This window comes from Suncus etruscus, chromosome 15 (assembly GCF_024139225.1).
Source record: "Suncus etruscus isolate mSunEtr1 chromosome 15, mSunEtr1.pri.cur, whole genome shotgun sequence".
NCBI classification, from domain to species: Eukaryota; Metazoa; Chordata; class Mammalia; order Eulipotyphla; family Soricidae; genus Suncus; species Suncus etruscus.
This window is the reverse complement of record NC_064862.1, coordinates 53,472,619-53,497,198: the sequence shown is the minus strand read 5'-3', so window position 1 is coordinate 53,497,198 and position 24,580 is coordinate 53,472,619. Positions and strand designations below refer to the sequence as shown.

Genomic DNA, 24,580 nt, shown 5'->3' with positions numbered 1-24,580 from the left:
GCCCCCAAACTGTCTCCATTGCGCATCCTCTATCATTGAGCAAGCACTGCTTTTATTAATCCTGATGGTATTTTCCCAGACTGAGAGGAAGGGATGGGGGGAACACATGAGGGGGTAGAAGGTAGGGGAGGATGGGACTGCAGTTTGAAAGAGACTTTGAGATGTCTGAGTTCAGAATAGTGGCAATGCCTTCTACCACCTTCCAAAGTCTTTCACTCTCTCCCAGATCCCTCACCTACACCCAAGGGGGCCCAGTTCTCTCACCTCTCCAGAATATAGATGTCTCTGCTTCCCCTCCTTAACTCTGTCTCATCCCTTTTTCCTCCAAAATCAAGTTCTGACTTTCATCTCCTGTTCAACTGCACCCTAAGGCTTCAATTTCCTTCCTCCCTCCCTCCCTCCCTCCCTCTCTCCCTTCCTTCCTTCCTTCCTTCCTTCCTTCCTTCCTTCCTTCCTTCCTTCCTTCCTTCCTCCCTCCCTCCCTCCCTTCCTTCCCTCCCTCCCTTCCTTCCTTCCTCTCTCCCTCCCACCTTCCCTCCCTCCCTTCCTTCCTTCCTCTCTCCCTCCCACCTTCCCTCCCTCCCTTCCTCCCTTCCTCTCTCCCTCCCACCTTCCCTCCCTCCCTCCCTTCCTTCCTCCCTTCCTCCCTCTTCCCTCCCTCCCTCCCTTCCTTCCTTCCCTTCCTCCCTTTCTCTCCTCCCTCCCTCCCTTCCTTCCTTCCCTTCCTCCCTTTCTCTCCTCCCTCCCTATCCCCATCCCTCCCTCCCTTCCTTTCTCCCTTCCTCCCTTCCTTCCTTCCTCCCTCCCTTCCTCCCTTCCTTCTTTTCTCCCTCCCTCTCCCCTTCCCTCCCTACCTCCCTCCCTTCTTCCTCCCTTCCCTCCCTTCCCCCTTCCTTCTCCCTCCCTCTCTTCCCCCTCCTTCCTTCTTTGTATCTGTTTGTTTACAACTTGGTTTTACCCAAAACAAAGATTGTCTTATACGTAAACCTAGGTCAGAATAGCCTAAGATATCTGCTCTTACTATGTCCTTACTGCTCCACCTCTGTACTCAATAAAAACAGTGCTAGCAAGCATCTTGGGGGAGATACAAGGTAGAAAATTGCCAAACTACCGTATTTTCCAGTGTATAAGGTGACTGAGTATATAAAAAGACCCCCTACTTTTCCTGTTAAAATATAGGGTTCGGGTTATATTCATATAAGACTGCCTCTCTTTTAGCGCATACCAAATGGAAATTTAAAAAACATAAGAGAAAGAGTAGAACCCTCAAAGTTTAATAGTATATTTTTAATAAAGCTAGACTTTGGAGTGCCAACAATCATTTGTAGTGAGTGTGTTTTGTGTTTTGTCCCTTGTTAACTATACAAATGAGCCAAAGTTAGTCTCACCCCCCAGGTGACTTCTTTCTGAAGCACAGGCTGAGGCCTACTAGTTCCAAAGCCTGACAGCGTTCAAGTCGTCACAAGTCCAAAATAAAAACGATGCAGATTTTTTACCATGTCAGACTCACCTAAATCTCTGCGTCTCCGCTCTTTCCTCCATCTCGCCCCATGTCTGCTGGCTGCTGAGTGAGACAGAGCCTGGGATCATAAGATTTCATGTTGCATTAGTCTCTATTCCACTACGAAGCGGGGTCACCCAGGCACGCCTGGCTCTTTTCATCCCTTTTTCTCCTCAGAGTGCCTCATCCTTTCCTCATAAATGGTGACCCACTCCCTTTATACCTACAGAGTGGCCCCTTGGGTTCCCTTCACAGGGAGCTCTGTGCATCAGCACAGCTCTGATGCTTATGGAATGTCAGCCCTCCAGTTTGCTCTCTCTCTCTCTCTCACTTTCTCTCTCACTTTCTCTCTCTCTCTCTCTCTCTCTCTCTCTCTCTCTCTCACACACACACACACACACAGGTTCATTGTGGACTTGCCATGCTCAGAGATGCCCAGAGAGCTGGCAAGGCATTATTTTGGGTGATATGTTGCATCAGAGGATGGAAAGGCCTTCCTGTTACAGAGCTGGCACAGGGGTTAGGCCAGCATGCAGCTGACCCCTGTCTGATCCCCTGCACTGCATGTTCTCCTCCTCCTCAACCAGAATATCACTGGGTGTGGCCTTGCAGGCCCCCAAGCTTTGCCAGGTGTAACTCTGGATACCTCTAAGCACTCAGGGTGGCCTTGGTGGTCCAGGCACTTGAGCACTGTGTCTTGGCTGGCCTTAGCCAAGGATCATTGGGAGAGGTCCCTGGCCCTTTGACATGCTTTGGAAGTTAAAAATAAGAAACCAAGATAGATGCCCTCACTTTTGTGTATGGTTGGTTCACATCATTGGATTGGTTGGAGAGCCCAAGAGGAATAAAAAGGTGAAGAAAGTATAAATTTTGTCTCTGTCTCTGTCTCCTGTTCCATGCACCTGGGACATCCATTAGATTCTCTGACTTAATTATATCAGTGAGTTTCTTGTTCTGCAGCTTGTAAGGCACATCACAAGGCAGCTGAGTGATTGACCAACCTCTCCAATCCCTATTTATCTTAGCATCACTCTATGTCCTGCTGATCTGTAACACTGAAATCTCACACCACTTTTTAATCTTCTCAGTGCCCTAGTCCCCAGCACCTTCTGAAAATCTCTCTCAGTGTGAGACCAGGCTTGAGTCAGGAAAATCCAGACAAACTTTTTCCCTAGAGGCCTGGTCCACCAAATAGAAGAGAAGAAGCTGAGGAACAAAGCCATCCCCAACTGGCCTCACTCCCTGGCTGAAGGAAAATAGGGGTCCTGCATGGGAAGCTGTAGCTATGGGTGAGACTATGGAAAGGTCTTTGCAGACTGCTGGGAGGTGAGGATTGTGTGGCAGTGAAAGTAGATAAGAGGAACCTTCTAGATGCCTGTGAGGGTCTCCGTTTGACAATACTGAACATTATAGATGTTTCCATGCCCCACTGAACTGTGTGTTCCTGCTGGCATCCTATTCCTGAGAGAATCACTGTGTAAAAATGAGTTTCACTACCTATAGCAAACCATGGATCCTGCCCATAATTAATAATAATAATAATAATAATAATAATAATAATAATAATAATAAGCAGGAACATTCCAGTTGTTGGCTTTCAGCTTGTACAGTAGATCCTGGTTTTTATAAACCACCACTGGGAACATTATGCAGCAGAGAAAATGAAAAGGCTATGACTGCCCACCACTTGGACAGATACAGAAAATCAAAATATGACACTGCCCCTGAAAATATCACAGAGGAATAGATGCAGAATCTGTTGATGAGAAAAATCAAGACAAGCTATAAAGCACAAAGGTTTCGGTTCACCAAGAAGAAAGACAAAGGAATGAGGGAGCAGATAGGAGCTAGAGGTCTGAGGGAGGTTGAGGGTAAGTCTGGGGGGGCATTTAAGGTACATATCTGGCTTGGGGGATTTGCAAATTCTTAATGCACAGATTCCCAGTCAGTGGGTCTCAGTTGCATCAAGTGATAGAGTCTCCTTTATGGTCCTCCCTGGGGCTGCTCCAGGTACTAGACACACTAGTAGTGTGACTGGGCCAGGAGACTATGCTGATTTAGTCATTTTTGGTTTTAGTACAGGTTTTCTGGCAATGCTCAGAGAGTTTATTCCTGGCTCTGCGGCAGGAATCCTTCCTGGTAATGCTACAGGCACCATATGGGATGTTGGGAATTTAACCTAGGTCCAACTGTAATGGTTTAATTCAGAAACACTGTCCAACATGTCTGAGCCACTCGGAAAGGTCTCAAAAACTCTGAGGCCACAATTAAAATGGGTGTAGACAGTCTGAAACACAGGAGGTCCCTCAAAATCACTTCCGGGGAGAAAGCTCATGCAAACAAAGTCTGGAGCTTGAAGAGATCTCTGTATCTCTACATTCACCACAAAAGGATTCCAACATGGAGATATGAAAACAACAGAGGTAGCCAGGAGAGATGAGGGATAGAGAATAGATGGGGTGTACAGGCTCTAATCCAGCCCTTAAAAAAGAAGAAAATTGGGCCCGGAGAGATAGCACAGTGGCCTTTGCCTTGCAAGCAGCCAAACCAGGACCAAAGGTGGTTGGTTCGAATCCCGGTGTCCCATATGGTCCCCCGTGCCAGCCAGGAGCTATTTCTGAGCAGACAGCCAGGAGTAACCCCTGAGCATCACCGGGTGTGACCCAAAAAACAAAACAAACAAACAAAACAAAAAAAAGAAGGAAATTCTGCCATGTAGGACCCTATGGCTGGATGAGTTCACTCTGTGTCTGATCTGAAAGTATGGAACTAAAACTGATAGGAACTGAGAGGGGAAGGAGGTCAGGGTCAATAGATAGCCACTGAGTTAAGGTTCCTTAACTCAAGAAGTCTTGAGAAGCTGATGAGGAGCTGGGGGGTGGGGGGACTTCTATGAACTTTTAAAAGCTCTTCTGTGCTTTAATTCTGCTTAGAGAGGATATTTCAAGTGTTTGGAGATATATGCACATACACTTGGCAACTCTATCGAGGTGAGAGGTGTGTTAATGAGCTTGATGGTGCTAATCCTTTTACAGTGTATACGGATAGCGAGGCAGCACTTTGGGAAGCCTTAACTAGATGCAGATTTGGTTAATTAGACTGCGATAAAAGTGGGGAGGGGAGCACTGGCAACAGAGCCCACGCAGCCTAGTGGGTTGAGCATCGATGGTGGCTGCCTTACATGTAGCTATTTATTGTCAGGATCTCTCTGATGGCCCTATGTGTGGTTCACAGGTAGAGGCCACTAAGTCCAGCTCTGGATCTAAGCACGATGGAAAGCTTGAGTCTTAATTCTTGTGGCTTTCACATCTGTTATCTAAATGCCTTTGCATGCATGAAACCAGCAAAAAATATTCAAAAACAGCATGTGGTTAAAAAAAAAAAAGTGACGTTTGGAATTGAGGGGCCAGGCAAGAGCAAGAGTAAGGAACCAGAAATTTAAAAAAAAAAAGAAAGGTTCTTAAAATTGTTTTCCTGTCAGCCAGGAAGCTCGTGGCCTCTTGGGCCTGTCCATCAGCACAGGCCAGTGCTGTGTTGGTGATCAGCCAGTCAACCATCTTTCAAAACTGGGGTCAGTCAGGTAGTGCCTCTGTTGTTAAGCAGTGGGCAGTGGTTCCTCCAGCATCTGTCCAGCTGTCACAGAGCAGGGTGGTCAGCTTTTAGTCAGTCCAAATGGGGCAATGAGTTTGATGGTCCATGGCTCAGCCAGGTCAGTGTCTCAGTCACTGCTGTCAGGTAGACAAGTAGAAACCGTAAGGTCAACCGACTGTCAGTCAAATGCTGTGAGGTTTAGTGGGAAAAGACTGTCAGGGCACAGAGTGGTCAGTGAATAGCAAGGTGATCAATACATCAGTCGGTTCCTCCAGGCTCAGGTCGTGAGTGAGGGCATCAGCCAGTCAGATGATCATGAAGCCATTGGAGATGAGTCAGACGCATCACAGACACTGTCTGTCAGACAGTCCATCTGTCGGTGAGAATGTCTTTCATCTGGAAGCCCTTGAGTCTGTCAGCTTCATCGGAAGCCGCGTTTGTCAGAAGCAGTGATACCATCAGTCAGACAATCCGGGAACCTGTCACATAGATGCTATATCAATCAGATTGTTAATAGGTTTGGCTCCAAGTCAGTAAGATAAGTGGGTGAGATGCATCTCAGCTGGACCACATTCACACACTGTCCACTGACAACCAGTTTGTGGGGCCAACACTCACCATCATGTCTATTTGCCTGTTGGCTGCTGAATGAGGGAGAGAGGGACAGTTGGAACTTAGTTGCCATCCAACATGAGTCAGTCAGTGTTCACTGAATATGTTAGACAGGAGTGGGCCTCAGAGCTCAGATAACCTTGGGACAGGCCCTGCTCTAAAGATGTGTTGACATGGGGAGGACTCTGAGGCCCTGCTCAAAGGTGAGGAAGTTCTGTTACTATTTTGATCTGAGCAGCCTCCTGAGTCTCTGCTCTGCTCCGGAAAGAAAAGGCTGTCAACAGCCCGACCACCTTCTCCCACCCCTCCTCTTTCTATTAATGAGGTTCCTGCCACAGAGCAGGGGCACTTCCTGGAGGAGGGGCCAGTGGTTGGAAACTGTTCCAGTCAGTCCAGGCCCTGCCTAGCATGTCTCCCCCACTGCAATGACTGTGTGTGTGTGTGTGTGTGTGTGTGTGTGTGTGTGTGTGTGTTGGCCTCACCTGGACCCCCTCTTCCCTCACATATCCCCTGCCCTTTCCTGGACCTTCCTCACATCCTCCCACCCAGACCGGAAGGCTGGGTTGTCTCTTCTGATGGTGAGCAGGAAGAAAGAGAGAGCCGGAGCTGGGAGCTCAAGTGGCGGTGAGGGAACATGGATTTTATGTCAGCTCTTATTTTTCTCCACTGTGATTCAAAAAAGGAATGAAAAGAAGACGTTAGCCTCTCATTTTGAGGAAGCTCCATTTACATCATCTCATTTAACCTTTCAACCATCAGGAATGGCAGCATTAAACCCTTCGGAGCTGAGGGCAAGCGGCCAGGAGAGCCAACACCAGCCCCATGTCTGGCTCCTATGGACACATGTTGCCTGCCAGGACTGACTGTTCTGAGCTCCCAGTGTCTCCCTCTGAACTGTCCCTCACTGGCTGGAGGGGATATTTCTGAGACTCTCGTGTCTGCTGCTCTTTTCCCAGAAGGCAATTGTCCTCCTGAGATCTCCTTGTGGCCCATCTAGCTGAGAGAGTGAGAACAATAAGGGGTCTCCCCACTTTGAGTATGTGTGAATTGGGCTCCTCTTTTATAAGCTTTTAGATTTATGAGGCTAGAAGGGAGCTTGGAATGGCACTGAAGGCATGCAGTTGTATATCTCTCTCCTCCCAAACCCTCTTATCTCCTTTCCACACTCTGGATCTGCCCCATCAGGCCTCTTGCTTTCTGGAAGGCCTGAACCACATGCCAGGTTTGGGGAGTGGACACAGGATTCTCTTTATTCAAGGCTTCACTTCATACCTCAAGGTGCTCAGAGTATTAAGCTTAGTTCTGGCTCTCTGCTCTGGGATGACTTGATAGGGCTCGGGGAAACCTCTGCTGTGCTGGGGATGAGAACCTTCCCTGCTTCTGTGCTTATTACCTCTCAGCCCCAAGATTTGCTTCTTTTTCGGAAAAGGGGAAAAGGCAGGAGAAAATCAGGAGTGCTGAGTGCTCAGGTGACACAGCTCTGATGGCCTCACTGTCATGCCTGGTGTCTTCGTCACCCGTTCAGTCTTGTTCGCCATTGCCACAGCAAATGAGGTGCCTATGGAGACCTAAGAAGATATTTCCCATCCTGTGCCCTGGAAAGCCAGAACCCAGGCTCACCTGCCCTTTAGAGGGACACAGGAGCAGAGCCCAGAGTGGGTCACCTGGATAACAGGCAGCCCTGGTAGGCATCCCAACTCACCACATTGGAGGTGCCTAGGATAAACCCCCAGACTGGGCTAGCTGATTGCTAGATACATTGGTTTTGTTTTAAGCCCATAAGGATGTACATGGATCATTTACAATACAGATAACAAGGTCATTAGCTCTAGAGGGATACTCTTTGCAGGCTGGGTATCTCTGAGGGAATTGTAGTCTCTGGAAGTTTCAATTGTTCCTTGCTTATTTTAATAATTTTGTTTTGTTTTGTTTTGTTTTGGCCACACCCAGTGATGCCCAGGGGTTACTCCTGGATATATGCTCAGAAATCGCCCCTGGCTTTGGGGGACCATATGGGATGCTAGAGATCGAACTGAGGTTTGTTCTAGGTCAGCCCCGTGCAAGGCAAAAGCCCTACCACTGTGCTATCACTCTGGCCCCCCTTGCTTATTTTAAAGGATGCAGACAACAGACTACAGACCTGGGCGTTCAAGGGCTAGAGCGATAGGACAGTGGGGAGGGTGTTTGCCTTGCACACGGTTAACCTGGTTTTGATCTCTGGATCCCTGGCATCACATATGGTCCCCTGAACTTGCCAGGGATGATTTCTGAGTGTAGTAAGCTCTGAGGGCCACCAAGGGTGACCCCAAAATGAGCACAGGCAAGAGGCCAGGTCTGAGTGACAGAGGTCCCCACAGCCAACTGTGAGGACTTGACCAAGCAGAGGGCACTGACGTACGTTAACCCTGTTCTCCTCAGCCCCCCTTCTCAGACGCTAGCCTGGCAGGCTGAGTGATGAAGCCAACTTGGCTTATTTCTAAACACAGCCCTTTCGCCTTCACTTCCTCTGTAAGCCCCATTGGTAGCAAATAAACAAGAATCAATAGGTCAGTTATTAAGCTGTAAATATCTTCCCCTCCCGCAGACTCTTTGGCTAAGCCCTCGAGCCCCTTACCTGGGAACTCCGAGCTTCTGGGGCCTGCCACCCTCCTGCCTGGCTGCTTACTGGAAGAGAGGAGGAGACTCTGGGGACGCTGCCATAAAGGAACGGTGTGGGGGGCCTTAACCTGTGAAACCAGGTTAAAGCCTTCTCAACCTGAAAGAACCTATGTGCGAGGCCCCAGCTCACTCCCTGAGGTGCTGGTTCCCAGGATAAGCATCTGGGATATATGCTCTTCCATTCATGAACCCCATCTGTGGCTAAGAGCCACTCTGACTCCTAGAGAAGTGACCCCTTTATTGACTCAGGTCCTGATGAAGACAGAATCCATACTGGAGCCCAGACATGTGGCCTGATCTGTGGCACCCATTGAGGGGGGAAGTGTCACGGGTATGTAGGGTGGTGGATGACAATGACAATGTTGAGGGGCTGGAGAGATGGCATGGAGGTAAGGCATTTACCTTTCATGCAGAAGGTCATCGGTTCGAATCCCGGCATCCCATATGGTCCCCCGTGCCTGCCAGGAGCAGTTTCTGAGCACAGAGCCAGGAAAAACCCCTGAGCACTGTCAGGTGTGACCCAAAAAGCACAATGACAATGTTGAGATGGCCCAAGGATTTTTTGTTGTTGTTGTTTTTGGGTCACACCTGGCAGCGCTCAGGGGTTACTCCTGGCTCTCTGCTCAGAAATCACTCCTGGCAGGCACAGGGGACCATATGGGATGCCGGGATATAAACCACCGACCTTCTGCATGCAAGGCAAATGCCTTATCTCCATGCTATTTCTCAGGCCCCTGGTCCATGGATTTCTGAGGCAGCCAACAAAGCCAAGAACAGCACCTCCACTTTGTTAGGGACCCCACTGATTGTCTACAATGTGGTTGGGAAACTGCTCAGGGAAGGAAGGGATAGATTAAAGAGAGGGTGAGAAGGAAACAGGGGTGTGGCCAGATGCTTTGGTGTGAGAGAGAAGAGCCACAAGACCTGGGATGAGCTGACAGCCTCTGACACCCTTGACTCAAGGCTTACAGGAAGCTTCCTGGTGGAGACTTGACCTTCAAGGGGTCAGATCTTCGCTTGCTCACCCCCTTCATAACTGGGACAGAGGTAAGGACAACCAGGAAGAAAAATCCTGGGCCAATGAAGGCATCATCTTTGTGGTGTAAACAGAGAATATGGTGACATTAGGGGTGGTGTGGGCGAAGATGGTGATGATGACAAGGTGGCCTGGATTAAAATGGTGATGATGGCAGTGCTTAGGTGGCTGAAGCCTTTTGTAAAGACTTCCTGAGTACCACACCTATAAGAGGCCTTCTGTACCATCCATGTCATTAAATGTGCACAATACCCCAGGGGGGTCCTTAGATTATGTGGAGAGAGAAAGTGGAATGGGCAGAGGCGACTTACAGGGAGATCTGGAGACCAGGCGATGGCATTAGAGCTCTGTCAGGAGGGCAACAAGAGCAACAGGTACAGTGGGTCAGGACATGTCTTCTCGGAGTTGGCCTCTCTGTGAGGCAACCAGAAGGTCAGGGCTGGAGGAAACCAGAAGGTCCAGACCCCTACAACTTGGGCCAAGTAACCCCTTTTGCTAGCTGTGGCCTTACTAGGACCTTGCATCTCTGGCTCTGCCTCTTTCTATCTTTCTCTCTACCTTGCTCTCTGTCTCTCTCTGCCTTATTCTCTGTCTCTCTCTGTCTCTGTCTCTTTCTTCTCTCTGTGTCTCTCTCTGTCTCTGTCTCTCTGTCTACTTCTCTGTCTCTCTGTCTCTGTCTCTGTCTCTCTCTGTCTCTGTCTGTCTCTCTCTGTCTCTGTCTGTCTGTCTCTCTCTCTCTCTCTTTCTCTCTCTTTCTCTCTCTCTCTCTCTCTCTCTCTCTCTCTCCAGGCTCAGAGCCTGAAGTTATTTCCTATGTAATGGTGCCTGTCTCTGCCCTTCATTCTATACCCTCATTAGAGGACCCGATATCAGGGACCTGCATCACCTCCTGGATACTCAGAGGTAAAAAAGTGCCCCCAGCCTCACTGGGGAGGTCTGATGGGGAATCATTACACTGCTACTCATCAGAGTCACTGAGGGGGTCAAATCATGCCAAGACTCACATCAGCCCAAGTTTATTCACTTCATTGAGTCCCAGTTAGTCCCCGTGAGATCTATTGTCCAGGTGTGGAGAGCTGTGGAGAAGGGCATTCATGATCAAGAGATTTCATTGGCATTGAAATGCACCCAGTGTGTCTGTCAAGCATGGATCCTTCTTGTACATAGATGACCCTGGAAGTCATCTTTCAATGTCTGTAAGTCTTGCCATCATCTTGGTGGTAATCAGCACAGTGCAGGTTAGGACAGCCCACGATGAACTCGGGCCAAAAGACCCTTCCCAGAGTTCCTTCTGTTTCCCTTCCACAGCCTCCCATTGGGCAATGCTGACTCCCCTTGTCCATCCCAGGTCTTTGCCATTCGGTGACCCCAGTCCTCACCACCATATTACTGACCTGATGCTACAGCTTGTATTTCTCATGCTCTTAGGATGGTGCTGGTTCTCTCATAGGCAGACAGGAAGAAAGGGGAGGGTGCCAGGAGCACAAAAAGTCCAGAGAACCACGTGCAAAGCTGACGTCTGCTTCTCCCAGGCAGCCTTGCTGGGTTTCAGCTTTGTCCTTGGTGAGACAGCAGGGGGGTTGGGGGGGGTGGAGAGAAGGGGTTGTGATAATTAAAGCACCTGCCTCCTAAGGATTCCATGAGGCCCAGAAGAGGTGATCTGTGCCAAGCCCTTCACAAGGCGGCTAGAGAGAATCGTTATTTTTATCTGCATCCTGCCCAGCGCTCTGCACATCCGGGCTTGCCAAAGGCAGGCTGCATGGAACAGGAGCTGTCATGGCCTTGTTTCTCCTGCCCTGGCGCTGAACCCTCTTTCTGCATTTGGAGAACTGCCCATGTCCACTATCAGGCCAAGCTGCCCCACTTAGAGAAACTGAAATTCCCAGACTTCTTTGCGGTTCAGGAACCCATTTATTCACCAAGGCCTGACCTGGAGGGCAGGCATAACTCATGTCAGCAAGACCTCAGGAACACTGTGCTTGGTGTGGGAAGGACGGGAGGTGGGGGGGGGGGGCTGCAGGTAGCCACAGAGCAGTGACAGCAATATGAAATCCTGGGCTCCCTGAGGCAGGGAAATGAATGGCCCTCTGTACCCAGCAGCCAGACTCTCCTGAAGCTGGTTAGGTGGGCAGTGTGGACTGTCCTGTGATTCCTGGTGCTCAGTGTCTGTTCCGTGGATCCTATTTCATTGAGACCAGAGTCTGTGGCATATACCTGGTGCGTATGAAGGAGGCTGATTTCAAGGTGACCTCCTGGACTTCACTGTTCCGAGGCTGCTTTGGGGAGCCAGAACAGGACCCCTGCTAGCAGGGAGATGCTGGCACATCTATGTCTCTGGCCACAAGCTCAGCTTCTAGCTCTTCTGTGGACAGTTATTGACTGCAGAGCACTGGCCGCAGAAAAGTTCAAGGCGAGCTGGATAGAGGAGTGCTTCAATTTCAAACTTTCCCCTGGTTCAGCCAGAACGATAGCACAGCAGAGAGGACTTTTGCCTTGCATGCAGTCGATCTGTGTTCAATCTCTGGCATCCCATGTGGTCCCTCTAACTTCCCAGGAATGATTTCTAAGCGTAGAGTCACCCCTGAGTACCATCGCATGTGGCCCACAAATAACCCCTCCAAAAACCTTCCCCATAAATGCCAGGTTCTGCATGGGAACTCCAGCCAGCATTCTTGGCACCCCAGGGACCTTGCTGACTCCAAACTAGAGATAAGAATTGACCCTCAGGGCAAGAAGTTCTGCTGTACTTCCAAAGCGGAAACCCACTAAAACAAGCATCCAAGGCCCACCTATGGGACTCTCTTTCTGTAACATGGCTGGCCTATCCCCTACTTTTTTTTTTTTAGTCACACCCGGCAGCTCTCAGGGGTTACTCCTGGCTCTACGCTCAGAAATCACTCCTGGCAGGCTCAGGGGACCATATGGGATGCTGGTATTCGAACTGCCGTTCTTCTGCATGCATGCAAACGCCCTACCTCCATGCTATCTCTTTAGCCCCATATCTCCCACTTTTGAAGCCATAACAAGGAGACATGAGCCCTTGTTAGCTTTTGTGGTTCTTTGTGTTTTATCCAAATGGGCCAGGGTCTGGTCATCTCCAGCATGACTGGGCTTATAGGGATGATCATTCACAGCTCTCATTGTGCAGCCCCAAGTCCTGATGACTCTTTGGGCCTGGGCCTAACCCCTCCTGGCCCACCCCACTCCATGTGACTTCGCAGGTCCTCACCTTACCATCCCTGCACACAGGCCCTCTGGCCTGATCAGCAACAGGCACCCCTCAGCCAGACATCTCCAGGCTTTGCAGGCTGGATTGGTTTATTTATTGCTGTCATTAATTAGTTTTGTTGGGGATGAAAGACAGGTCCCCAGAGAAGGCCAGTGCATTAGAGCCCATTATTCCATCATTGCCGGGACTCCGCAGAAAGTGCAGCTACTCTGTTGTTAGCCCAGCACAATTCATTAGCCCACAGCCCTCACAGAACCTGGGACCAGGAGAACTCACTTCTGGCTGCTGTCTCCTCTGGTGCCCCTTCACCCCAATTCTAAAGAGGCTTGGGGGATTCTTGCAGTAGCTCGTTGGGGGCAGGAGGTGGGGATTCCTGGCCAGATCCCCACCCCCAACACCCTTTTATTTTTCTGCTATCAAGCCTAACTTGTCAGAGCTGGGCTAAGTGCTTTAAGCACATAGTTAATTCTCACTAATGTCCTGGGAGGCATGTTTTAATTTGCCAGATGGAGAAACAGAGACTCTGCTGGGGGTGGGGAGGGAAGAGACTCACCCAAGAGACCACCCCCCATAGCTCCACCCTCTGGGGCACAAAGCAGCTGAGCAGAATCACAAGCTGGGCCTGAGCCCCTATGCCCCCTGGAGTTCCTCACTCTGGCTCAGGGCACTGAGGGCTTACCCCACAAGCATGTGAGGATTGCAGACTGAGGCCAAGAGGAGAGACATTTTTAATGTGCTTATTGATTTGGGGGAGTTCTAACAATAGAGTTGGGGATCCTAACGGTGGATTTTGGAGTTGGTAACAATGAATTTAGGGTCCTAACAGTGAATTTGGGAATCCTAAAGTGTATTTGGAAGTCCTGACAGTGGATTTGAGGGGTCCTAATAATAAATTTAGGAGTCTTAACAGTGGATTTGAGGGTCCTAGCCATGGATTTTTGGGGTCCTAACAGTGGATTTGGGGGTCCCAATAATGAGTTTTATGGGGTCCTAATAGTTGATTTGGGGCTCTAACATAGATTTTTGATCCTAACAATGGATTTGGGGGGGTCTAACAGTGGATTTGGGGGTCCCAACAACACAGAGCCTTGCTGGCACCTCTCAGCCTACCAGGCAGTGGTCAGTGGTGAGGGCTGGAGGAGGTGGTGATGACTGGGTGCTGCTGTGCTGGAATCTCAGGACTATCACTATCACTTCAGTGCTGGGGCCTTTCAGGGCTGCACCCAAAGACGCTCAGGGGGACCATATGGTTCAGGGGTCAGACCTGTAAGGAACACGCTGGCATTTCCTGTTAGTGCTCAAAAGGACACGCACATTGGGTCTGGCACCCAAACCCGCCTGTGAACTCAAGTCCTCAGTTTCCCTGTCTGGAAAAAATATGTACCCAAAGGTTACAGTATTGGGGCTGGAGCCATAGCACTGTAGAGAGGGCACTTGCCTTGCATGCGGTCAACCTGATTTCAATCCCCTACATCCCATATGCTTTCTTGAGCACTACTAGGAGTAATTCCTGAGTGTACAGCCAGGAGTAGCTTCTGAGCATAGCTGGGTGTGCCCTTCCCTCCCCCCCCCCCAAAAAAATAAAGACACTTTGGTAGAGTACTGTATAGACCAGCCAATTCAAGTAAGGGCATATTTGGGGGTGATAGACCTCAGTTTTCTCATCTGTAAACAACAGAGGTAATTATGAGACAGGTCTCAGGGTTTGATGGGCAGAAAAAGAAAGAGAATGGATGGGTTGGCAAAGCATCAAGGGTCTGTGATCATGTGAGGGATGGACTGAAAGGACAGTCTGGGCCAGCTCAGCCACAAGCCCTAGTCAATCTGCCCAGAAAATATCTCTATCTGGGTGCTGTGTAGACTCTGCAGGTGGTGTGTCTGGCCTGGAGACCACTCTGGGACTCTGCACTCAAGCTGGGCTCCAGCCTACAGGCACCCCCTTTGCTCCCTTGAGAATCTGCCCCTAGTAGCCTCCCTATCTGGGCCTCCTTTTAACGCTCCAGACATCAGTAGGGGGCCCCCATCTCCTCAAGGTCCCTCCACAGCTGTGGGTTCCACCAACTTGAAAGCCATGGCAGTCCTTCACCCAGAGGTGGGGGATGTGCTGTCTGCCTGAGGGCACTAAGAAGTTAATTAAACCCTCAAAATGCCATTTCTTAAGAAGGGAGAGATGGTATATTCAATACCAGCCAAAGGTTGGTGTAGAATAATGAGTCTTTCTTTAGCAGTGACTAATGTGCTCCCCTGTGCTCCCCCCACCCCACAGATCTGAAGGATGCTCCCAGGCAGGCCCATGGCTCATCTTAATGGCCCGGCTGCCAAGGAGACGGAATGATGGGGCTCCCACACTCGACACCTCTCCCTGCAGCTCCTCCACTTGGTCTGTTCTGGGGGGCCTGCACACTGGTGGTCTGGGAGGCCCCTGTCTCTTCCCTTTGCCCCCTTTTCCCAACTGCCAGGGACGGGCGGAGACCCCGTGTGACTGAGAGTCCTGGCATGTGTTTGCTCACACACAGACACACACAATATATAGACAATCTATAGACGTCCATTGACTCACTGACACACAGATCAGTGCACAGACACAGGAATAACAAACACAGGCATACTATGTAAATATACATTAATATACATAGGCATATGCAAACACACTTACAAACACTTGTGAACACTCATGTACAAACACACACACATAGCACCATACATGTGTACCTGTCCATGATATATACATACATAGCATACAGTACATGCATGCACACTGTGCAAACACGTGTGTATGTAATGGTAAATTAATGCAACACATGTGTGTATATACACACCGACATGCATGCATACTGCAAATTCATGTCAGAAGACGTGCATACAATGTCATACATGCATGTCAGAGGCATACATGCATATGCTACCTAAAGCGCAGGTTCGTGTACATATATGCAACTATACACACATATGCCAGAACACACACACATACATAATGCATCACACAAACACGTGCACTAACACACATACACTGCTGAGTGTGTTCTCAGCAGATAGGGCCGGTCCCATGACCAGCAGCTCAGGCAAGGCTGAGAAGGGGGTGGAGGGTAACGTGGAAGAGGAGGCATGGGCCCAGTCATCCCCAACTGGACAGGAGACAAGTGGATTTGACCCTGTCCCTGTGACTGCCCGTGTTCCCCTGTGGAGAGCAGTCACTCAAACACTCAGAAAGCTGCCACCAGGCCATCTATGGGACCCAGTGCTAGGGTCCGTTGGATAGCCGAACCCCCACCATTCACCATATCTCTCCCAGTGTGCCTCTAAGAGTGGCAAGCCAGGTTGGTTCCCCACCTGGGCTCTCCGATCATATCAGGACTTGGCACCAGCTCAGTGCCTAGCGCACCTTCAGTCTGGGCACTTTTCAGGACGGAGATAGGTCTTGCTGTGATCCTGAGCGCTGTCCATCTGTCTGTCTCTGGGGATAGGGACCTGTCTCTGGGGAAGCCCTCTCAGATGGGTCCTAGCAGAGAGGTTGGCGTGTCAGCATATCCCCCCATCCCTGGCAGCCCCCAGCAGGTGGGTCCTGCTTTGTCCTGCTTTGTTTTTGCTGATACAAAGGAAATGGGGCAGGGGGAGGATGGGATCTGGGGCCCCGGCTCACAGGTGCCTGCTGGTACTCTGGCCACCAGCGAGGGGAGTGGCTGTAGGGAGGGGGGCATCATTCAGGAGCTGAGCTGGGGACAAGGCACCTTGATTAGGCCTCCAAGATAATCGCTGCACACCTGGGCCTGTTACCCCCGCCCCCCTCGCCTTGCCATTGCCCCTTTGTCTGCAGAATCTCCAGCTTCAAAGCCTGAGATCTGGGCAGAGAGATTGGGTTGAAGCCAGCGTGGAAACCAGAGTGTAAGGGGGAGATGGTGCCAGTGAATATCTCAGGTTGGGGCCCCTTGAAGCCCCCCACCAGCAGAAAAGGCATTTCTGGGGGAGCAGATGTGCTCTCCCTCTCCAGGCTTTATGGCACCCAGAGGTCAAAGCCGAGGGGACCAAGTCACTCCTGGCAGGCTTAGGGGACCATGTGGGATACCAGGGATTGAATCGGCCACTTGCAAGGAAAATATCCTCCCCTCTGTGATCTCGCTCCAGCCCCCATGATCTTATCTTGTTGTTGGGGGCCTACATCCAGTGGTGCTTAGGGCTTATTCCTGATGTTGTGCTCAGGGATCACTCCTAGTGGGGATCTGAGACCAGAGTGGTGTCCCGTGGGGAAGAAACTGGAGTCAGCAATGCAAGAAAAGCACCATGTCCCTGATACTGGCTTTTCAGACTTGGAGAGGATTTAATTATTTTCATCACAGTGTGGGGAATGGAGCTCAGGGGCCTCACACATTTGAGGCCACTGTTTCCCCATTGAGCTAAGCTAGGCCCTAGCCCTGCATACTGAGAAGTCTCAGACCAGAGAATGAGTATCTAGTATCTGATAGTCTCAAGCAGCGAGGAAGGACAAGTCAGGAGTAGCTTCTTGGCTGACTTGATGAGAACAGTTCTGAGGTTTGTTCTCAGCAATCTTCTAGAAGATTCTGAGGGGTGGGGATGACCTCAGGAGGATATATCCTGCACTGCTGTCCCCTCCCCATCCCTCCATTACCTACCTCATGCTATAGTCTCTCAAACATGACCTCAGCCCACTTGCCCCAGCACCTGTCTCAGAGCTACTGGGATGGGTGCTGCATGGTTGGCCATGGGGGTGCAGGCAGGTCCTTCGGGTGTCTCACATAACTAAGAGCAGGGCAGAGCCAGAAGCCATCAGACACGGGCCATGGCTGCAGTGCAGACCTCACCGCCTGGCTGAGTTGAGTGTCCTGGGCACTGACCTGAGTTCACACTGATCCATCCATATGTATGGAATTTCTGATTCTGGGCTGGGGCAGACACAGACTTGGGGCTGCATGTAGATTTCTTCAAAGCTCTAGAGACCAGCAGCTGAGAATAGGTGAGTATAAGAGAAGTGCATCATGTGTGTGCATGTGTATATATATGTATGAAGTCAGAATCAAGATACTTCAAGTTGATGACACAGAGGGAGAAGGATAGACATTGGATGATAGCACTCATTTGTGAGATATTAAAAAAAAAAGATCATATGGTAATAATACCCAAAGACAAGTGATGAGCATGATACTCTTTAGGAATAATATTGTGAATCACAGTGTCTAGAAGGAAAAAGAGAGAGGAGGAAAAGAGAGAGACACAGAGAGACAAACAGAGAGAGAGAGAGAAAGAGAGAAGAAAATGCTGCCACAAAAGTAGGCAGGGAGAGGGAAATAGGGAGGGAGGGAAGGAAACTGGGGACACTGGTGGTAGGAAAAAGTGATCTGGTGAAGGGAGTCAAAACATAGTATGACCTAAACTCAATGGTGAACAACTTTGTGTTTCTCATGATGATTCATTCCATTTAAAATTATTTCATTGTGATTTGTCATTGACAACTGTCATCATAAAGCTACCTCAACAATAAGAAAAATAATCTAGCTTATGACTAGCAAATAAAAAGAAAAAATAAGATTTCCAGCTTGGGGGATCCAGTCAGCTACCTGGTTCTACTGGTGAACCTGACACCTCTGGCTGCTGATGACAGGGGTGGCCAGGTCATCTCAAACTGTGTGAGGGAAAGGGCCACTCCAGTGTCCTGGGCGAGGCAGGTGTGGGTGTCTCGGAGATCTCATTGTCTCATTGTCTCATGACTCCCATTCCCAGCTTGGGTTGCTGCTGGCAGCCACATGTCCTTGTCCCCATTGATGTAGTGCAGCGTGTCCTGCTCAGGCCCCCACTCCTTTGGAAATGGGCTTGCTAGGAGAAACCCCACTTCCGTACTTCCCCCGGCCACTCAGCAGCTTCAGGTGCCCTCATTTCTCTCAAGAAGTGGCATAATGGGCTTTGAGGGGTGGGGAGGCGTTGAAGAACCCTTATGCTCAATGATGAGGGGTGGAATTTCCATGGGCCTCTCTAGGGAGGCTCTGGGGATCACCCGGCAGTTCTGGGGCTGATTTCCTGATGCTTCGGGAATTAGGTTTGGAGGCACATGTCTCCATGACATTGGGCTTTTGGAGCAATAATAGAGTTGGGCACAACCAACCTGGGTTTGATCCCAACATCCCATGGAATCCCTTGAGTCTGCCATGAGTGATTCTTGAGTGCAGAGTAACCCTTAAGCATCGCTGGGTATGGCCCCAAAACAAAATCAAGATCCACTGTTTTTTTTTGTTGTTGTTGTTGTTTTTTAACACAGGGTCTTTTGTGGCATAGAGAAATGCCAGAATGTTCCTTAGGACCAGGCTGCAGGGCAGTGGTGGAGGTGGAAAACAACTTCTGCCTCAGTTTCCCCACTCCCACCTGGAGCAGTTTAAGGACACAGAGTTGAACAGCCAGTGAGCTCAGATTTTGGGCTCTGGCCTTGATTTCTCCAGTTGTAAATGAGGGCTAGGAGAGGTTGGAAGAGTGCTTGGTAGAATCAGGTTCACCCACAGGCTAACAGACGCTCCCCATCCATTTCCTGCACCTCACAACCCCACTTCCCGCCTGCCAGGGTTGGGTCCCGCTGCTCCCCTAGCATGGACTGGAGGGAACTGGAACCCCAGGGGCCCCTCTGAGGTTAACCCTGAGCCACGGGCACAGTAAGGGGGGGGACTCCTTGGGATCCTGGAAATTTCACTTTACAAAGACAGAAACTGAGGTCTGGGGGTTCGCTTATTGGGCCCGCTGAGGAGAAGCCATATGGCCAAGGCAGGACTGAAGGGTGTGTTCAGGCTGAGCAACTTACCTTCATCACATCTTCTCTAAGATTCTCTCTGGCTGGGGCTCACCTCAGCCCCATCATCTCCCAGGCACTCTATTCAAGGTGATGCCACCTGAGTCCCCAGCAGGAGCTTCATAGAGTGCCCTGGGATAGTCCACACTCACCTGCTACTTCCCAACAGCTGAAGACACCATGCTCCAACTCCCCAGCACCTCTGTATACTGGACAGGCCATGAGACCAATGTCCTCCAGGTTAATAGGCAGAGCGGCTGATTCAACCTCCACAGTACCCTTTCCTGGAGCCTCCAAGATCTCACCTGCCCCCACAGAGGGAGGACAGGTATCTAGGAGATTAGGCTCTCACCGATTTGGCTCTGTCAGACCGGGAGAGTCTGATGATGTCACAACACAGACAAGAAATAATAATGCTGAAATGAATTTTTCTCCTTTTCTGGTGCTTCCTGCTTAAGTCTATGCCCAACAGAAACTGAGACGCCAAAGTCCTTCCCTGGAGACCAGGGTAGCCTTTCTCCTAGACTCTAGGACAGGGGGTGGCCAAAGAAAGCCTGGTCTAGCCCCATGCTGATCTCGCTGAGATGAAACTTGGTGGAAGGGCCCATCTCTGGTTGGCACATTCCAAGAATCAATCCCTGCTTCACCTTCAGAAGCTCTTGCAAGCAGATGCCTGAGCAATAGCACAGTGGGGAGAGCATTTGCCTTGCATGTGACCGACTCGGGTATAATTCCCGCCATCCCATCTAGTCCTCTGAGCCTGCCAGGAGTGATTCTTAAATGCAGCAACAGAAGTAAACCTTCTGGGTGTACCGCCCTCTTCAAAAAAAAAAGTTCCTCCAATCTGATTGGATCCACTGGATCACAGTTCCGGCATTAGGAATCTCCAGGGCTCATTTATGGAATTGGGTTGGGGTGTAATGCCTACCCAGACCACTTTCTGGGACTACTGGAGCTGGCTTGTTGTACCCTAGAGCCTGGTTTGGTGGATGCTAGGGTCAGTCCCCCCTGCAGTAAACAGCTGGAGCCATTTTGGAGGAGACAGTAAATATGGAGCATTTGCAAATGCACGCTGCTTTGTAAACACAGAGAGCTGAGTAAATGTTAGGGATAATCACCTCCTTCAGAAATGAGGGGCTCCATCTCATCTTAGCAGCGAGGGGTGTCTGACTTGTTCTTTCACCCCAGTCCTGAAGGCCCAGATGTGTGTTGTGGGGGTGGGGGTTCTACTTCCCTGCGCCTGCATTGTGGGCTGTATCTTCTGCTCTCTTTCCTCAGGCTTCCAGCCAGGTTCAGGCTCCTGATTACAAAGGCCCACGAGTTGAGGTGCTTATCAGTTATATGTGATCAATAGTTATTTTCTTTATATTTTTCAATTTAAAGAGCCAATAGTGGGGCTGGGGAGATAACACAGCAGTAGGGCATTTGCCTTGTACACGCCCGACCCAGGACAGGTGTGGTGGTTTGATTCCCGGCATCCCATAAGGTCCCCTGAGTCTGCTAGGGGTGATTTCTGAGTGCAGAGCCAGGAGTAACTCCTGAGCACCGCTGGGTGTGACCCAAAAACTTAAATTAAAAAAAAAAAAAAAAAGCTGATAGAGAGCAGTTAAAAGTCCATGTGTGCAGATGGTCAATAGTTGTAGGGAGAGAGCAAAGTTGGCTCAGAGGGGGGCTGTCACTTCGAGGTTGTCTGCCCCTGAAAGGGGGGAGCACCTCTCTCACTTCCGCTGATTTGGTTTCTATGGAAACATCATCCCCCAGGCCTTCTATTCTCAGTACAGAGGGAACTCAGGCCAGAAGCTGGCTGGCAAGTGCCAGGCTCTGGCCTGCACCCACAAATGCCCTCTAGGGGGCGCTGACCCTCATGGTCAGAACCAGTGAGGTCCTCCAGAGCACAGCACCTAATGTCTTCCGGTCCCCATTACCTAGTGGCTCTGCATCCATTTCCCTGAACACATTTGAGTCCATAGGGGCCATGCAGGTGCCCAAGAAAGTGTCTAGGGAGGGTGGGGATGCTGAACTTTCTGGGGAGGGGTCTGTGAGGACTTTGGTGGCTTATGAGGCAGCTACAGTGCAGAAAGGATGAACCCTGATTCCCCTGTTTTACAGCTACCAGCACTTGCTTTAACAACCTGCTGGATTTAAGCACCGGGATATGAGAACCATGAGTAACAGCCAAGCTTCCTTTTCAATGTGCACCCAAGTTATGGGACCTGATGGGAGCAGGATGCAATGATGAGGGGGTTGCTGGGGGCAGGGATAGGTCCCAAAACAGACTTAGTGTCCCTGAGGTGGCCTCATGGAGAAAGTGCATTTAAACCAGATGTGTGAAAGATGGGTTTGAGGAAGGGAGAGTCTCAAGCCTAGGGCCAAAGACAGGCACCTCTTTGTAGATTTCAGCATCTTGGGGTGCTGGGCTTCACTAAAAGTAAAGATAAAAATGACCAGCTCAGAGAAAAAAAAAAGGTGGGGGGAACAACCAGCTCACATTCTGGAGAAAAGGTTTCTCTCTCTTTTTTTTGTTTTGTTTTGTTTTTGGGTCACACCCGGCAGCACTCAGGGGTTACTCCTGGCTCTATGCTCAGAAATCGGTCCTGGCAGGCTCAGGGGACCATATGGGATGCTGGGATTTGAACCACCGACCTTCTGCATGCAAGGTAAATGCCTTACCTCCATGCTATCTCTCTGGTCCCTGAGAAAAGGTTTTTCCATGGAGAAAGCACACCTTTGGGCTGGAGCAATAGCACAGTGGGGAGTTTGCCTTGCACACAGCTGACTCAGGATCTATCCCCTGCATCCTTTAGGGATCCCCGAGCACCACCAGGAATGATCCCTGAGAATAGGTAGATTCAGGAGTAACCTCTGAGCACTGGCAGGTGTGGCCTCAAACAGAAATAAACAAAAATTAAAAATGAAAGACATTCTTGCAATAATAGTTTTCAGACACAAAAGAGAGAAGGGTTGGAAGTTACAGCTCACCTCATGAAACTCACCACAAACAGGGATGAGTTTAGTTAGAGAAGTAACTACGTTTTGATCTATCCTAATAATAAGAATGCATGAGGGAAATAGAAAGCCTGTCTAGAGTACAGGCAGGGTTGGGTGGGGAGGAGGGAGATTTGGGACATTGGTGATGGGAACGTTGCACTGGTGATGGGTGGTGCTCTTTACATGACTGAAACCCAAACACAATCATGTATGTAATCAAGGTGTTTAAATAAAATATATATATAAAAATTGACCATTGTGCTTAAATAAAGATATTAATAAAAATATTCAAAATGAAAAAGAAGTAGAAAGAGTACGTGCCTTGCATTGTTTAAGGTCCTGGGGTATAACCAAAAAAAAAAAAAAAACTTCCCTCCAAAAAACTAAAAATAAATGTCAAAAAATGAAAGCACAGGTTGGGGTGCTCAGCTTCAACCATCCCTAAGTCAGTCAGTCCATGGAAGCTTTGCAGATATGGCACTTGCCCATGGGGCATTCAGCCCTGCCCAGAGGGTACCCAAGGTCCTGGGGATACAGGCAAGAGATGGTCAGCTCCAGACTGGTCCTGGGTGAAGCTTCCCTTGATACTCAGCTGGAGATGGTGGTTGGGGTAAGGAAAGAGAATGGGAAGAAGGGGCTACAGAGACAAGAAGGTGCTGGCAAGGGAACTCAGATTCATGCAGCCATTAGGGAGAGGACCTCAGCTCAATGTTCAGTGAAGGCTCAGTAAGGGGAAATGCTGCTAATCATTTGAAGGGAGCTTCACTAGGAAGGGGAGAAATGGGGGCCTTCTTGGGGAACAGTTGGAGCCAGACTTGGACAGATGAGATAAGTGCTGAGACTTGCTTTCAGGGAGGAAAGTAATTTTTTCTTGAATGTGGCCACAAGTGGGGCATGTGACCAAGAGCATGTGCATGCAGGGGCTTGTGTGTGTTCTGTGCTACCACATGTAGTAGACTACATGTGTCTGAGACCATGAGCAAGTGTGGGGAAAGATGAGCGAGTCAAGCAAAATGTGTGAACAAGTGTGAGTGGGGGAGGCACATGGGAATCAGCCAGAAGAACGTGTATGAGTCTGAGCTGGAATGTGTGTGTAGTTTGTATGTTCCCACACACCTAGCCAGGGCCAGGGCAATGCTAGACTCTGCAATCACTATGATTTGTGGGGTTCCAGCTGATCCTTCAGTTCTCCCTTGGACATTAAGAAAATGAACTTCACAGCAGAGGAATATGCGCAGTATGTTCAGAGATGTTCAAGCAGTGGCTGGAGGGGTATGTCCATCGGGGGACAGCACCTCTGGGATGCTCTGGTGAGGACCTGGAATCCTGCTGTGGGACCTTTGCCCAGTCCTGGCCTTCTGGTTTTGGTTCACGCCTAAGTGACAGACAGGTATGCGGAGGGACTGGACAATGGGCGGGGGCTGAGTATCTTGAGGGAGTTGGGCATGGGGACCCATGTGGAAGACCTAGAAGAAGAAGGAAGAGCAGGTAGTTAGAGCCAGATGCTTCTGTTTGGTCACCTACGGTGACAAACAGTGTCTCTGCTGGTCCTGGGTTAGCCCTATTCTTCCCTCATTTACACAGAACACTGAGGTTCAGGGCACTGTGACCACGTGTTCTGGCTGACAACTGCTTGCCTAGGCCTTTCACCTGTAGGAAACAGGTTCCAGCCAGGTTATGGGTTGTCATAGAAGGAGAGAGAGGCCATAACTGGAGAGACCAGAACACACCTGATTCAGAATAGGAAATACTGAGAAGGCCACAGTGGAGGACATAGGTCCTATGTGGAGTAGGGAGGTCTGAGTTCCTCAGAGCCCCACTGTAGCTGCCTCTTCCTCCAGTCAAGCCTCTTGTCCACAGGCCTGGCATATGCAGGGTCCCCACTCACTGAACAGATTGGCTCAGGGACAGGCCTGGTCTCATGCTGCCAGAGTCATTGTGAGGAAACAGCTTCTAGAAGGATCCATTCCTTGGCTAGAAAGGGCCAGGACATAGTCTTATGATCCCTCACCCATCTAAATGTAAATTCCAGGAAAATGCAAAGCCATGAAACTTCCAGAAGTCAGACAAGAAACCAACCTGGTTAACTTTGGATATGGTAAGACATTCTTTTTTCAAATAAATGTTTTAAATTTTTTTTAAATATGAGAGGAGAGAAAGGCAGAGTAAGAGAGACAAAAG

At 49.8% G+C, this 24,580-nt stretch overlaps 1 protein-coding gene across 1 annotated transcript in view; it reads right to left on the bottom strand.

Moving 5' to 3' along the window:
* Nucleotides 1–254: 254 nt before the first annotated feature.
* The window catches only part of SPOCK2 (SPARC (osteonectin), cwcv and kazal like domains proteoglycan 2), an 836,669-nt gene continuing 812,343 nt past the window's right edge, over nucleotides 255–24,580 (bottom strand). The window contains exon 13 of the mRNA XM_049789270.1: nucleotides 255–264. The gene's annotated coding sequence lies outside the window, so the exon portion shown is untranslated. The remainder of the gene's footprint in view (nucleotides 265–24,580) is intronic.